Below are 14,722 nucleotides of genomic sequence, written 5' to 3' on the forward strand. Positions count from 1 at the left end.
TGTAACTTGTACAAAAATTGAATAGCCACTTTGATATTCAAAATAAATTTTGCGTATTCAACAGTGGATAACACCACAGATATCGGATGATTATAACATATTATCAAAACATGGATAAGCCAAAGAAAATGTGAATCTAATTAAAAATATACTTTGTTTCTTTTATAAAAAATATACTTATGTAAAGAAAACAAATTAATCTGAATTTATTTTCCCAATTTATGAAAAACATTGGAATAAATCGTAAACTCATTTTATTCTAAAAAGATTATTTCCATTAAATTTAGAAAAGAACAACTTTTATCAAGAAAAAATGGCCTAACATAATGTTCCAGATGTACTCTAATTTACTGACAACTAATTGTAGCTTTTTGAATCCAGCTGTGTCCGTACGACGCAAGACAATTATAAAAAAAATATATATATTATGTAATATACAGATTTTTAGTAAAATGCCATCAATGCGGTAATGGTGGAATTTTGTAATGCCAAACAAATAAGTGCTGCCCCAGGAGTCAACGAGCTCGACTATTTCGATGCTGGATAGTCTGAAAAAGCTAAAGTTACCACTGGAGTGTTTCATGACTACAATACGTATGATAATATTGGAAAATAGATTATGTTTGAGTCAAATGTAACAGAGATAGAGTGAAAGTCAAAACATTAACTAAGTATAAAAGGAACGTAATTCAATGAATATTTCTGCAAGGGTAATGCGCCATCTGTCATAGCATGTTGCTAATAATGTGGAACAACTACTAGTATCTTAAAATTTGTATGAAATCCATTTAGTAATTATTGAGATAGAGAAAAATTGCAATACAATTTTAACCAAAAATTATTAATAAAAAGGGGTCTTACTATTGCTGTCAGAGTCACAGATCTTGTGTCATACAATGTTGGTGATGATGTGGAATGATCAGTTTACGTTTGAACCATATCCAGTAAGTAATAACAAAGCTATAGTGATTAACCAGACATCCTTTAAGTAAAAAATGACATAAGTCATAAAATATTGGTGTAAGAGTCATGGACCTTGTGTGAAATGGTGTGGTTGGTGATGTGGAACAAGTATTTTAAGACAAACAAAATGAATGTGTCAGAAAACTTTAACATGAAATTCTAAGTACAAAGAGGGCATATTTCATGAAATATCGGTGCCAGAGTCATATGATGTGGTGATGATGTTGAACAGCTATTTCAAGTTTGAATAAAATTCTTTTTGCAATGATAGAAATAGAAAGAAAATGCACAAAAACTTTCACAAGAAGTTCTAAGTATAAAATTGGGGGTAATTCATGAAATATTGTTGCCAGAATTATGGACCTTGTGTCATATGATATGGCTGATGGTGAGGAACAATTTTTTAAGTTAAACTCAAATCAGTTCAATAATAACAGAGAGAGAGAGGGAGAGAGAGAGAGAGAGAGAGAGAGAGAGAGAGAGAGTGCATCAAAACCAAGGTGTAGACGCAGAATGGACGCCGATACGGACGCCGACGCCGAGCTGAGAAGGATAGCTCTCCATATTATTCGTATAGTCGAGCTAAAAACCTCTTCAATCTACCTGTAATCTGTTACACTACTTACTTTTATGTTTAACTAAACTAGATAACATTTTAAGTGTTTAATAGCTTGTACAAGTTACGTCAGATACTTAAAACAGGTTTCGCAGTAAATTGACACCATTGTCTTTTGATGTCAGTTGAGATACAAATATTTACTTTTTGGTAGAGAACTTTAATTGTTCCATATGCGGTACCCAATTCATTTAAAATGAATTAAAACTTCTTTTTAGTCTTTGTCATGTTCCTTTAATAATCTCTTCAAATCGGCTATTATTTGTATCACGTATTGCAAATACAAACTTGGAAGGCGAACTGAACTGCACAAGTTATAAACTATATCCTTGTATTTTTTTAAACTTATTCTTGAACTTCTGTCAATCAAATACAATACCACTTCAATTTATCATTCTACAAATGGTGCTTCAGATGTATGTTGTACAAACATACATGTAAACATCTTTATCCTATTATTTCAGGTTCTACAAACAAAAACATTTTATTTGGATCATAGTTACATTTAGAACGAGGCATTCGTGCACAGAACTCAGTCAAGCAAACTCATTGCAAATTCAGTTTGACTAAAGCTCTTCATGAGGGGGGAAGAAATGCGTAACATCTCCTATCATCCTCTTGCACCTGCTAAAAAGGAATGTTATCATAGTAATATTGAATGTACTCCATGATCACAAAGGACACCACAAAAAGTTGTGTGGTGCCGCAGCTGATAAAATCTATAAGAAGAGCCTTTGGACACATAGAACGCAACCAAGCAACGTCATAGCAGACTTAGTTTGATTGAGTCTGAACGTTTTCCATTATCCTAAAGGGCCAAAAAATGTATAAATAACAATGATCCCAACTACGGAAAGACTCTTCACATCCATCGCACGGCACTTAAAAACTGTTGTGATAGTTAATAAAATCTGTAAGAAGGTTGTTTGGTAGCACTTTAGTGGGCAGCCATGCACAATAGTAGATAGTGTTTGACTGAGTCTGTTCATGATAGGCATTCTACATGAAACAGTATACTAATTAAATTTGTACAAAATGTATACGAGTATATGAAGATAGACCTAATTTTAAAAATGTAAGCACCCATTTAGGCCAATGACAAGTATAATTATCTTTTTTAGGACTTACCACCTATTTTAATGACGTTTTACTTGTATTTACCTTTTGCGTTTTTTCCATTTACATGTACATTCATTTTATCACAATGAAAAATAAAACACTAGCAGATACTAGTAATGTATAAACGAAAAAAAAACACGAATATGATGTGAACTTATCAAGCCATATGAGCACTGTCATGTGACGCCCATCCTGTACGTTGCATTTCATCATCGGTTTATTTTTAAACGATTTTATGGCTAGTTTCCAGACAATGTAAATGTGTATTTTTAGATTTTAATCACAAATGAGTTTTATTTGTCTGCATTGACTAAGTGCATTTTTTAAAAATATGATGAAATTTAAAGCAAAACTTAGAAAGAAGCAGTCAATGCACTAAATACTGACTAAACCTTAAACAGGAATATCATGTTCAAACCAAAACGGGAAATACCCACTCCAGTTAAAAGTTCAAGATAGCTGTATAAACGATGAAGCTTAGCAAAATTTTCTTCTATGTATAATTATGCAATATTTTGTCTTTTAAGAAAATCTGACTTTTAACATCATGTTGCAGATATTTTAAGATCATGCATATAAATTGTATTAATCTCTAGTCTACATTATCAAATAACCACTGCACAGGTTAACTCGCTATACGGATTATTTTCCTTGTCGGTCTGCTGTGTATAACTTGCATTTTAAATAGATAAAAACGCATGAACACTCATTGGCGTAGATGAAGATGGCGGGGCCCTACTGGTAATCGGATGCCTTTGACAGTACCTTGTATCCATTACCTGTTCAGTCAAGTGTGAAATGTCAACCATACGTGTTCCATAAGAGTGCATCGGAAGTACCAGAAGTGTATCGGATATAATCAATTTGATATATAAGACTGGTCAAAAATCTTTAGAATTTTCATTCAGGTTTAGTTGTTTTTCTCTTCTTCATTATAATCGAGCACGATTATTAAACCAAATGATCTAGACGTATAAGTTCTATTGGTGATGCCCATATACTTTTCCGTTAGTTTTCAACAAATCACAAATTTTCAAGTTATTGCTCTTGATAAATTTCAATTTGAGTGGAATATATTTCATATGTTTACGCAATTATGTAATGTGACTACATCACTGCTTTCACATAAACGATTTATTTTTCATTTCAGGATGATGAGGTATATTTTATTGGTGATAAATATACACCAATATCTAGTCTGACATATTCTTTATTTTAAGTTTTCGATTGGTTATACTTCATGTCAGTTTGTAAGTGAAATTTTTCATTATTGTCTGAATCAGACAGTGAATACTGTCATAAAATCTACCTTTTTTCAGTACAATACTGAAAAAAGAATCTTGAAATAAAAAAGAAAAGGTGCTCTTTAGAACTTTTAAATTTTACTTTGATTTTATCTTAATCGGAAACAAACGGTCTCTGATATAACCTGAGGTTCATCATCACATATTTGAAAAATTCTAACAGGCGAACTCTATCAAAACTAGATATTTAAAAGATAAACGGAAATATCACTTACCTTATACAATATAAAAATAATACCTGTGAGTTTTTTACGACAAACAAGATCCAGGTTCATTAAAATGTATTAGAAACGCCTAATCGCGCGTAACTAAGTTCTCTTTTAGACCTTGTTCAATGAGTCATTATCTCAAAGTAAACTTATAAATATATGTCTATTTTTAGCATAGACAGAACAACATAACAAATATGGAAAAAAAGCACTGCAGTTGAAATATACTGTGATATGACAACAAAATTCAACTATATATAAACTGACATTGGCATAACGTAAATAAAATGTCTAATTCAGTCGTTATCGGTTTCTCCAACATAGATAAACAAGTAAAGGCTAACTAAATCAGAAATAAAGATATGAACTGGAAAACAATGTTATTTGTCATTTACCTATAGGTCTGTTTTCTAATAATCACGAACAAAATAAAGCAACACTATACATTTATAGATAGTTCAGTGTCAAGCCATACTAACGAATCTATAAGATGGTGCTTTCGAGACATAAAACGCATCTTAGCAAATTAACGCAGGTGATAGATGGCGTGAGATGAAGGATGTTGCCCATTTCAATACCTCATATAGTATAAGCAGACTCAACCAAACCGATGCTTATAAATGATATTTTCACATATTTTATTTTTATAAGTAGGAGAGGTTCGCAAAGGACATATATGATTCGGTGACCGTGACAATCCATCAATATTTATCCTGAGCTATCTTTTTGCAGAATCTCGAGTCAGTAGCATTCTTATTTTTTCTCTTGTATTGTTTTCGAATTGTATAATGTTTATAAAACTATCTTGAGATGGGGCATATTGCACAAAAATTCGTATCAAATTTCTTTTTTCTACTTTAGTTAAGAATGTGAGAATCTAGATTTAACCCAGTCTTAGCAGACCTTGTTAAAAGAATTCAAGTTATTCTAAGTGACCTTGACAAACAGTGTTTCCATGCTAGCACATGTTTGTTCGCTTTGTACCGTGTTATATTTTAAGTTTCTAAAGTTTCCTGAGAAGATTAGCATGAAATAATGTAACATTAAAATAAAAATATTGCCAGATTGGTTCAATGAATGGTTCCTCTGAGCTTTTTTTATTTTAACTTAGTTACAGAAAAATGAGCAACATTGTGTCTACTGATAGTATTTTTGTATTGACCTTGAACAGTTTGATAGTGCAATCAATAAACTAAATAAACATATTTAAGTTGTCTTTAATGGCTGATACACATTACGTAAGATGCTAACAATAGGTTTCATAGTAAGGAATATAGATAGTTCCCCTGGTAAAAATGGCGACGAAAACAAAACTTTGATATAGATATCACTTTGTTCATAGCATCGAAATGAAGGTTTATATTCTGTCAATATCACTGATGTATTCCTATTCATTTTCACTAGTAAAACTGCAAGTAGTATAAGTTTTATAGTAATTTGTCAAATAGTCAATGTCATCACGTAAAAAGCATCTAACACCAGTCAAATTTTATTTGTTATATAATAACATTTGAAATTCAACATTATTTACTTCAACGGTATTTTATCGGATTTGTTATCAGCGGTAACTTTGGCCACGCCACCGGACTTATCGCGACATATTTATTGATGACGATCATAAACAAACTAGCAAACGAAGAAATTGTATACTTATTATTTCGTAATGCCTATATTTTAATTTGTATTTGTCCACATTGTCTTACTTTGATCTAGGGAGTAGCAGCTAATCAGTTCATTTACAGACAGGGGATTTCCAATTTCAAAATAAAAAAATAGCATTCTTATTAATGCGCAAGTTATATTTTATGTGTTCCCTTTTGTTTTGTTTTAGATGCATCCTTTTAATCTAATTTTATGAGTGATTGGCAACTGCTCCTTAGTCTTAATAGTCTTACTATGTGAATAGATAGTAGTAAATGTGATATATTACTCATACTTCATAGTTATCAAGAACAGTATTTTGTTTCTGTCATTTGCCAGGTAAGCATTAAAACAGAACCATAATTATAATGCTTAATTCAGTCACACACCTAATATATCCACCAAACGTCTTTCACTCATCCATCTACTCACGCAACAACTCGTCATTCACTAGTGATAACTATCATCGTATTCCAATGGTTTAAGAAATTGCTTTTAAGATTTTTTTATACAAGCGTTGTATTTGTATAGCATATGTGGTATACATGATTAGTCTCTTATAACTCATTAATGAGTGGCATCTTTGTACCATGTTATATAATGTGTATGTGAATTTATACATGTATGTTTTTGTTTTATGTAATGATGTACATGATAATGAGACTGAAATATCTATCTATCTGTCTATCTATCTATCTATCATTAATATGTTCAAGATCTATAATTATAGTGTGTCTATCGTGTATACAGATACTGTTTTTGTCCATCAAGACTGATGGAACAATTCTGTTATTATGTTTATTTCTTTATCGGCAATATCAATTTAATATATTTCCTAAACATCTGTAGAATTATTCCTTTAAAATATATGTTGTTGAAAATCGCCATTGCAATATATTTAAATAACATCATCATGCTATAAATTGCTTTTTTTACCTTTTATGGAAATCCTTTTCATAACTTTTATTCTGTTCCCAAAATTGTGTATTCTTACTGATTAGGTAAATCAGTATAAGACAACAGATTCTTGGCCACGTGATTTCTTGTATAATCAATCCAGTTAAACTGCTAAAGATATGTGGTAATAAAGAGATAATCATGACTCATGAGTAAGTTGAAGGTCGTAGATTAGGTAACTTCAGCGTGAAACAATAAATTTTATCTGATATCTTTAAGTAAACGTTAGACATGTTTTTTTTGCCTTTTTTGTTACAGGTTATCATCGGTATTTTGTTCTGTATATAAGTATCAATTATTGTCATTGATCTTTATAAAGCTTCGATATAAATTGCACAGCACAGACAGTTTCTGGTACAATAACTTGCATTTATGATTATATCTAAGAAAACTAATCAACAGTAAAGCATTTTCATATACTGAATTTTGATAGGGCTTTCGGGATATTCAAAATGATGTTCTACTTACCTTAAATGAAACGAATATTTAACTTTATGCCTTTAGTAGCAGGGTCAAAGTCGTAAATGTATGACAAAAGATGCATGTCTATATTCTATATTCTATAATGTCTTAATTATTGAGACATCCAAAACATTTGTTTGTAAATGTAATTCTTTAATTAACACACAAGAATCGTATATTTCAGATTTTGTCTTACTTCATGATTTTATTTGAAGTTTGATGTCTCATACATTCTATATTCAACGCATCATTTGATGGTGTGAGGGGCCAACCATTTGAACTTCTGGGAAGGGGCTATGATTTTGCTTGGAGCCAAGATCGTTTTTACCTTCTATGGAAGTCAGATTTTTTCAGATTAATCCAAAGATAATTCCTCTTTTTTTTCTAAAACTATTTTTGTTATACTTATGTTTTTGAAAACAAAAAGGCGCGTTAAAGACATACAGTCTATATTGAGTAATTTGCCTAAGTGCACATGAAATAGCTAAATGCAAGTTTCTTTCTAAATAAGAAGCAATTTGACCCAAATTACAGTTCCTTATTTTGTGCACAGTAATGTACTTCTCCAAGCACAAATGGTAGAATAGAACTACTGTTAATATTCATATACATAAGTTATATAATTGATACCTAAAAGATAAATGAGCCCCAGTGGGCAAACTTGATGTTGATCGGGACAAATTGGTGGGGGTGGGGGACCCCCTGCATGCTCCCAAGGAAATAAATGAACTGAACTGACATACTCTCCCCACCTGCGAACATCATGAGCGTGCCCTGACCTCTGGACCTGTGTGGCTTATCTGATATAAATGCAAGCAAAAATGTCTAATAAGCTTTATCCATATATTTGAATAATAACTGCTCTTAGTTGAAACAAAGGTGAACCGTCTATACCTAATACAAGGTCTAGAGAAAAGGAGAAGAAGCAAAATATCTTGTATAACTAGAAGACGGTGGGTCTGTTTTCTGCTCTGTCATGGCAACCGATCCTACAATATTTTTGGTATTTTAAACACTAAATCCAGCAATCTACTGAGTTTTTAGAGAAGGTCATCTCTTTTATTAGCTTAAGTTTTACAAGTGTTTTACTTTTCCTGAAGAAAAGTTTGTATTTTAAATAAAATTTATTATAAGAGTTAAAAACTATCAATATTGTTATTCGCACTCTTTGGTCTATGTGTTTGAGAGTTGTTCTAAATAAAATTATTTCGAGAAACCGTTGTACTATTTCTGTATAGGGGGAGGGTACGGTGGTCCTCCACCGCAAATTATGCAGTTTGTGCATGCCAGATCTTGAATTCTAATGTGACTTCAAGACTGAAAATTATGGTTGACGATTAGTTTAGGCTTAAGTTATATAATATCAATGAGGAATTGCAAACACCAAATTTCTTCACTATGGCATATTTTGTGAAATTAAGAAAGGGTCATAATTCTGGGAAAAATAGCCACAGAAAAAGTCCATTATTTATGATCATCACATCAAGGACCTTCATCTTTGAAACTTTCAAGCATATTCTTTCAATAGCGTTTGAGGAGTTGGACACACGTTTTTTTCTAAATTCTATATATATACATGTATAGCAAAATTATAAAACGGCCATAACTGCAGTAAAATAGTCACAACAAACTTTAGTTTTTTATGGTCATCTGCACATAAAACGTGTTCATTTGTGAAAGTTTGAATAAAATCAGTTTAAGAGTGTTTGAGGAGTTGGACACACAAGATCTTTCTCTATATTCTATATAGCATAACTATCAAACGGCCATAACCTTGGTGAAAATAGTCACAGCAAAAATTCCTTCCTTTATGGTCATCTGCAGATAAAGCTTGTTCATCTGTGAAACTTTGAAGCAAATCAGGCTTATAGTGTGGGAAGAGTTTGACAAACAAGATTTCGGGACGTACGGACGGACATACGAACATACAGACATGCCTCCCACAAAAAAGGGGGACATAAAAAGGTATTTAAGTAGAAATCTTCAATAGGGTGCAAGATTCTTGCAGGAAGTAGTCCTGTAGATGATTTTGAATATTTCAAAAGCCAAACGTTGACTTCTAGTGAGCTTTTAGGATAAAACTGTCAGTATGGTCTTATAAATAAAGAGGAAATATTACATTCTCAAAAGATTGGTTCTCCTTCCCCACATCCCTGCTCTTACGTCTATGTACACAATAAAGATTACTGCTCATATCCTAAAGTATCAATATAACAGATTGCATCAAAATTACACAACACAGCTTTAATACTTTTAAATCAATCTCACACTCTTCTTCAACGGTGTTAAATATTTAAACGTTGATGGAAATGCTGCTCTTCCTAATGACGAAAAGTGTTATATTATGAAAGAACAGTAACCTTATTATATAATTATAAAATATCAAATATAAAGACAAATGATATGGCTTTCAGAGTAATGGAAAGAAAAAATCACTGAGTTTAGGAGTCAGAATATTTTTAGTGTGTTGGAAGTCAGAATATTTTTTCAAGCCGAACCAAAGTTAGGATTTTTTTTCCTTCACTCATCACCCTCCCCGGCCGAATATCAAATGTTCGGCCCCTAAATCTATTCCGTTTGTTAAGTATTACTACTCAGATGCAGTTTAATATATTGGGATGACCTAAACTTAAAAATGATCGGGTTTGAAAATCTGTTATTCAAATTAAGAAATTCTAAATGAATGAACCACCTGTTTTGCAGAGACAGTCTGTAGATGGGATCCTCGTGCAGCTGAAACAATTGATTTCAACGCTACATTGTCTCATTAGTGTCCACGGAGCCTCTGTTAGGCAAACGATCTATTGTAGAATGCTTCTAATGGACAAAATACCATTTTCTGATAAAAATGTGTTATGTAAACAGGTTATAAAATCAGTCCTAATTATACTAATTATTTGTATCCAAAACTGTTAATGTTTCAATCGTTTATATGATATATATTCATCTAAACGAAAGACGTAAAGTTAAATATTCGTTTTATTTGACAACATCAAAACAAACATTTTTACTGGCTTTTACGCCATATTTACATTCGTTATATTTTTACAAAAAAAGAAAATGAACTTATGTCTGCATTGTATCATTATTCTCGGAATATGCTTTTAAACATTTACTTTTTGTCACTGTAATGTAACACTAAAAGAAAATGGTCATACTGAGCAATTTATTTCGAAATATTACGGGGTTGTGGTATATTCATATGTTTACGCATGTGTATGTGAGTTCCATGACAACTTGATGCCTATTTCAGTTCCGGGGTATTTTGTTTTCGATGTCGATTGCAGTTGTTGACCACAGATTGAATAGTTGGCAGAAATGAAGTGCCTCTTGTTTACTATTCTAGTTTATTCACATTATTCAAGGAACACTCATCTTTCCATTGCCCTAAATGATCTACAACTGCCTGTACTTGCTTGGGGTCTTCCGCAGAGTCTGATTACTGATAGTATTTTTGTAATGACATTGAACAATTTGATAGTGCAATCAATAAACTAGATAAACATTAAGGCTAACCGTAATGTCAGCTCTTGATGATAAGTCTTTTATGTAGACTAAAACGATCAGTGAACCCATGACTGTTCCTTGAGGAAAGTGACATGTGACCGACGAAGAACAGGAAGATAACAGTGAGTGGGTGAGCAAGATTGCTTCTGACCCATTCCAAGGTCTTGTCCCTCACACTATGGTAATGCAGTTTAACAGCAAGACGTTCATGGTAGACCTTGTCTAGCAGTATAGCAGTATAACTCCGGGAGTAATGATGAGTGTTTCACCGCTTTTTCCCAGAAATCATGTTGTTTTTTTATCAAAGAAGGGTATCAAGTTGCTTTGGGCAATGTGTTCAACATACTTCCAGCATATGGATGTTAGAGATACCAGTCTGTAGTTTAATGGTGTGGTGCTTTTGTCCTTTTTGAAAAAATGGAGAAACAAAATTAATGCGCTTTTCTAGTCATCATGAATGTAACCTTGATGTAGTGATGTTTGAATAAGAACGTTAGGGAATAGGAAAAAGAACAGGTCGCCCAAACCTTGGTAAAAACTATTTTTCTGGTCTTGGTTAAAGCCTAGAATCCTTTCTCATGTATGTGGATTGGCGGGGTGGTAGAGATTTAGCTTGCGCCGAGATGTAGCATTCCTTATATTGTCCTCACTTAATAAGAACTTTAAATGAGATAATATTTCAAAGTTACACATGTTTCGAAAGTGTACGGTTTTGTAACGCGTGATGTATGATGAGATCGCATAACCTTTCCAACATGAGTTTTAAAATTGTATTAAATTTGGCAAAATAATTGTAAATGCGGCTATGATATAATTTGTACTGCCCAAATTTACGCTTCTAAATGCGTTAAGTGGGATATAAAACATAATATATAATTATCAGGATAATAGGTTTAAAATTGTAAAGCAAAAAAAATTAATTGACTGTCCCTTATATGCAAGCAAATATCTTTACAAAACATTCAATACATATTAAAACGGGATGAATCCATATTCATTTTCATTAAATGTTCCCTTCTGCCTCATTGAAATGATCAACTAAGACATCAAAAGAATTACTTACCAAGGTACCACGGGAGATAGCCAGTTGCATAATGATTCATAGGTATAAGTTGTCCAGGTATATCCGTGAAAAATATTCTCAAAATATCCAACAGACTAGCTCTTACACCTATATACACAATTGAATAGTGTTTTAATTGCTGAAACTTCCGTAATAAAAAATTAAAATGAAACTACATTCCATGAACATGTTATAAATATCAGCTTCTAGGAAACAAGATAACAACACCTCAAAAGTAAAACTACTCAAATATTCATTCGAGATAGAACAATAGCGAGTCAAATTTCCCGCAATGTTTGTGTATTCATATTAAACAGTTATCTTAAGTTTCAGTTAATAGCTTTACAAATACATATAAATTGGCGCTTTGTATCTTATATCCTCAAATAAAGAATGATACAAAATGTTAAATAATCTGCGGTAAAAAAAGCAAATATTCCTACCCAGTAGGCAAAACACCCTCGATTTTTTTATTTGTTTTGCCACGTCTTCATTTTTAAACCATTGCAAATACTTTAAAATTATTTTGAAGTTATTATGCTTTTACTTGGTATATACAAATTTTTTATTGAATTCGAATCACTTTATCCACTAAAATTCGAACATGCCTGTCTCATATTTAAATGAGCCCTGTGGTACAATCCACATTCAGTTCGGGCTCCCAATGCGTGTTATTCTATCCCTTTTGAAAATATTTTTCAATGTCATAATATCACTTTTGATGCGCAATCTATTTCAAAGTTTTTATAATGAAAATCTTATTATTGTTTTTTTTTTATCTTTCTAGTATCATGTAAAAAGGTAAAGTACACGGCAATTAACATATCTTAAGGAATCTTTTTGGCATTTTTTGTGTATGACCAGGAGATTTATTCTGAATCAGGCATGCATGTAGAGGTATTTTTCCCCTACAGAATACTGCTTTTTCGATTTTGATAATGCACTATATTGCATGAACTTAAAAGTAAAGTACACCGCCGATGTTTACACGAATTTAGACATGACGTATATTCGGAACGATTTTACTGATTATTGAAACAATTTTTTTTATTAAACGTTGCATTTAAATCCCAGTGATACACGCATAAGATCTCCGCTCAAGAGAATGCGTTTAAATGGTCATGACCAGGTAGTTCTTTAAATAGAGGCTACAGATTGCTAACATTGTTTCGAACACGTTACAATTATACATTGCAAAATAATTTATTCAAATATAAACCTACCTTCGTCTTCACTTCTACTTGATTCCATTTGCGATACTGTCGTGAATTATATTCGTGATACTAGTACATTGCATATAAATTTGATCCGAAATAAAAAAAAAAATTGAATCTTTTCCTTTAACTATTTTACGTTAATCGCTGATAATTGCACATTCCAAAATGCCAAGCGTGCAATCTTATCACATGGAAAGAAATATGCTGAAATTTATACTTTATTCTATAAATTACCTTATGATAGTAACCATATTATCAAATAAACTTGACAAACATGACTTTTGTGTGTATTGCTCATCTCATGATATTAACACATTTTGCTGTAAGTATGCGTGTGTAAGATTAAAAATTAAGATACTGAACTTTGCATATTAGAATAATTCAAAATTATGTATAAATATTTATATCCGCTTTCCGGGTTTAGTTACTAGTCTAAATTATATGTTTGATTTCCTTCAGTTGTTTGTTGATGACGACTTTCATGCTTTATTTAAATGAGTATTTCTGTTAAAATGTTATAAAGACTGTTACACACAGTAACAATTTAGAATTATCTCTTTTGTGAAAATTCCTGCCTTTGTTGGTGTGTAAATATCTTTTCATTTTCATTGGTTTTGTGAAAATTCCTGTCTATGTTGGTGTAGCTAATTATTGCTGTTTATACTTAATTAATCTTCTTTTTGTTGGAAAGTAAGATACAAATAATGTTATCGTCATTGTCAATAATTCTGTCATGACAGAATGGATTTTCTAATTACTTGACATAATCATTTAACATTACTATTCGGCGTGTCGCACGCAAGTCAAAGTCACAATAAGCAGTCAAACATTTTAGGTTAGTTCTTTTTTTTTTCTGTCCCTAAGATTGAACGTATCTTGGTATAGATACTCGTCATGTTATGAATAACTGTTTTCAGCGTATATATACGTTAATACCATTTTACAATATCTTTTTAAGTATATGCTGCCTCTATTAAATTGGATATGCACTCGACCAATCCAAATAAATCACGTACATCATCAACATGATGCGAACCTAGCATATTGTCGGGGCTTCTATGTCCAATCGTTTTTCCTGGAGTTAGGCACTTTTGTCTTCGGAATGTTACAACTTAAGAACATTATGTACCGTTAAATAAATCACCAATTTTGGGTGGACAAGGGAATTTCATCGAAACATTTATGTCCAATAATTGTACTAGAGTTGTTACCCTTAAAAAAGCCGCCCTTTCTTAGGCTTTGAAATATTTCAACTACATATGAAAGTTGTATACTCATCTCGTACAGTTTCAATAAAAAATTGAGGAGAAGCAACATTTTCTTGGAGAATCTCAAGGAGTTCGAGATTATTTGCCTTGTCGAATGCCTTACTAAAGCTAAGGAGAATAAGGTCATTTTGGTTGCCAAAGGTGATGTTGTTATCAAGTTAGTTTAATAGCTTTTATGTTTTGAGATTACAAAAAAGATTTACTAACCAGATTTGCTAAGATAGAGATGTCAGGCATCTGAGAATACTCAGAATCTTGCAGAGGAGATAAATATCGTATTGTTTGAATGCATGTTTGCTTCAAGGATAGTGGGGCCTTGCTAGAGAAAACTCAGTGAAACTGTTTATTAAATATGTTAATTCGCTTTGTCTATGGTCTTAGTTTTTAGACAGCCTG

This window comes from Mercenaria mercenaria, unplaced genomic scaffold (assembly GCF_021730395.1).
Source record: "Mercenaria mercenaria strain notata unplaced genomic scaffold, MADL_Memer_1 contig_582, whole genome shotgun sequence".
NCBI classification, from domain to species: domain Eukaryota; kingdom Metazoa; phylum Mollusca; class Bivalvia; order Venerida; family Veneridae; genus Mercenaria; species Mercenaria mercenaria.